This window comes from Leiobunum rupestre, chromosome 3 (assembly GCF_980474605.1).
Source record: "Leiobunum rupestre chromosome 3, qqLeiRupe1.1.hap1, whole genome shotgun sequence".
Taxonomy (NCBI): domain Eukaryota; kingdom Metazoa; phylum Arthropoda; class Arachnida; order Opiliones; family Sclerosomatidae; genus Leiobunum; species Leiobunum rupestre.
Genome location: NC_143386.1, coordinates 65021491 through 65025109, shown reverse-complemented (window position 1 = coordinate 65025109; position 3619 = coordinate 65021491).

The following is a 3619-nucleotide window of genomic DNA, read 5'->3' as shown; positions in this document are numbered from 1 at the left end:
CTTGTTTATTATGTTACTTATGATAAAATAATTTAATAAAATTCCCTGGCTACTTGTGAGGCATTGTAGTTTGTAATTAACCGAATTCGTTATTTTCCATACTTGTTTATTATGTTACTTATGATAAAAGAATTTAATAAAATTCCCTGGCAACTTGTGTGGCATTGTAGTTTGTAATTAACCGAATTCGTTATTTTCCATACTTGTTTATTATGTTACTTATGGTAAAATAATTTAATAAAATTCCCTGGCAACTTGTGAGGCATTGTAGTTTGTAATTAACCGAATTCGTTATTTGCCATACTTGTTTATTATGTTACTTATGATAAAATAATTTAATAAAATTCCCTGGCTACTTGTGAGGCATTGTAGTTTGTAATTAACCGAATTCGTTATTTTCCATACTTGTTTATTATGTTACTTATGATAAAAGAATTTAATAAAATTCCCTGGCAACTTGTGAGGCATTGTAGTTTGTAATTAACCGAATTCGTTATTTGCCATACTTGTTTATTATGTTACTTATGATAAAAGAATTTAATAAAATTCCCTGGCAACTTGTGAGGCATTGTAGTTTGTAATTAACCGAATTCGTTATTTGCCATACTTGTTTATTATGTTACTTATGATAAAAGAATTTAATAAAATTCCCTGGCAACTTGTGAGGCATTGTAGTTTGTAATTAACCGAATTCGTTATTTGCCATACTTGTTTATTATGTTACTTATGATAAATAATTTAATTAAATTCCCTGGCAACTTGTGAGGCATTGTAGTTTGTAATTAACCGAATTCGTTATTTGCCATACTTGTTTATTATGTTACTTATGATAAAAGAATTTAATAAAATTCCCTGGCAACTTGTGAGGCATTGTAGTTTGTAATTAACCGAATTCGTTATTTGCCATACTTGTTTATTATGTTACTTATGATAAAATAATTTAATAAAATTCCCTGGCTACTTGTGAGGCATTGTAGTTTGTAATTAACCGAATTCGTTATTTTCCATACTTGTTTATTATGTTACTTATGATAAAAGAATTTAATAAAATTCCCTGGCAACTTGTGTGGCATTGTAGTTTGTAATTAACCGAATTCGTTATTTTCCATACTTGTTTATTATGTTACTTATGGTAAAATAATTTAATAAAATTCCCTGGCAACTTGTGAGGCATTGTAGTTTGTAATTAACCGAATTCGTTATTTGCCATACTTGTTTATTATGTTACTTATGATAAAAGAATTTAATAAAATTCCCTGGCAACTTGTGAGGCATTGTAGTTAGTAATTAACCGAATTCGTTATTTGCCATACTTGTTTATTATGTTACTTATGATAAAAGAATTTAATAAAATTCCCTGGCAACTTGTGAGGCATTGTAGTTTGTAATTAACCGAATTCGTTATTTGCCATACTTGTTTATTATGTTACTTATGATAAAAGAATTTAATAAAATTCCCTGGCAACTTGTGAGGCATTGTAGTTTGTAATTAACCGAATTCGTTATTTTCCATACTTGTTTATTATGTTACTTATGATAAAAGAATTTAATAAAATTCCCTGGCAACTTGTGAGGCATTGTAGTTTGTAATTAACCGAATTCGTTATTTGCCATACTTGTTTATTATGTTACTTATGATAAAAGAATTTAATAAAATTCCCTGGCAACTTGTGAGGAATTGTAGTTTGTAATTAACCGAATTCGTTATTTGCCATACTTGTTTATTATGTTACTTATGATAAAAGAATTTAATAAAATTCCCTGGCAACTTGTGAGGCATTGTAGTTTGTAAAATATAATATCAAATAATTGAGCTTCGTTAATTATTTGGGAAGGGTGTCCTCTAAACTCGCAACCGTTGACGGTATTTATTTCAATTTTTTATTCAAACACGGATGCCGAAACCCGAAATCTAATGGGAAAATTGTCGAAGGGGTGTTGCGGTTTTTCCAATTTCGAAAAAACGTCCAACAATCTTATCAGATTGAAACTAAAAGAGTCTATAGTTCGAATAATTTTTCCTCTATATCCGGAAAAAAATCATATTTACTTTCGCTAGAAATACAGATCAAAACTAAATTGTGATTTAGTAAAGACAGAAGTTCGAGAGAAGTGACCCACTCCGAATTCTGCTATTGTTACCAGCTTGAAATTGTACCTTCGTAAAATCGCACTGATTTTCAAGAGAAAATAAATCGTATCAAAAGAAAATAATATCTTTCTTACGAAATAAGTATGCCTCACCCTATATTGCTAATGTTATACGTTAATTTTTGAAAATCTGTTTAATCAAAAATAAATAGTTTTATTCTATACGCGGTTTACGAGGTTACCGCCCACTTTTAAAATTGTGTAGTTTTTTACTTGCGTCATCTAGTGAACAAAACGTGAACTTCCAATAAATATGGCGACACTCTTTGAAAATGATAGTGGCAAAATCCCTTTTAATATTCTGAAACCTTTTAATTTTCCAATGACTCTTTCAACCTCGATTCGTACAGTTGCGATTCTTCTGGTCTCAAACGACAAAACACATTTTAAAATTACCAAATAGTTTATATTTCACCCACCAGATGGCGCCTGTAAAAACTACATACTCGCAATGGCAGCCCCCATAGATTTCCGTCTGTAAACCGCGTATAAGTTTCTAAAACGGTGACATCAGGAAAATATGGTAAACAATATTTTTGAGTTTCATTTTTACATTTCACATCGTTATACCAAGAAATACAGGTGGTAAATTTCAAGCTTATTCCTCTAGGTGACATTCAAGGTAAATTTCAAGCTTATTCCTCTAGGTGACATTCAAGGTAAATTTCAAGCTTATTCCTCTAGGTGACATTCAAGGTAAATTTCAAGCTTATTCCTCTAGGTGACATTCAAGGTAAATTTCAAGATTATTCCTCTAGGTGACATTCAACTTAAATTTCAAGCTTATTCCTCTAGGTGACATTCAAGGTAAATTTCAAGCTTATTCCTCTAGGCGGCGTTCAAGGTAAATTTCAAGCTTATTCCACTAGGCGGCGTTCAAGGTAAATTTCAAGCTTATTCCACTAGGCAGCATTCAAGGTAAATTTCAAGCTTATTCCACTAGATGGCGTTCAAGGTAAATTTCAAGCTTATTTCACTAGGCGGCGTTCAAGGTAAATTTCAAGCTTATTCCACTAGGCGGCGTTCAAAGTAAATTTCAAGCTTATTCCACTAGATGGCGTTCAAGGTAAATTTCAAGCTTATTCCACTAGATGGCGTTCAAGGTAAATTTCAAGCTTATTCCACTAGATGGCGTTCAAGGTAAATTTCAAGCTTATTCCACTAGATGGCGTTCAAGGTAAATTTCAAGCTTATTCCACTAGGTGGCGGTTGAAACACAAAGCTAACAGTATTTTAACGTTCAGGTTCATCTTTTATAAATAACATCACAACACAATGTAATTTTTACATTATACATCGTTACATGAAGTAATACACGCCGTAAATTTTGATGCGGGGTACACATCCGCTATTTATAAATTGACAGGAAACTCACGATAACTGAAAACTGTCGCGAGCTTGCTAAGGTACACGCAATAATTTTTACGTCTTAGAATGGTTACTTCTCTAGTGAAATAAATGTTATATA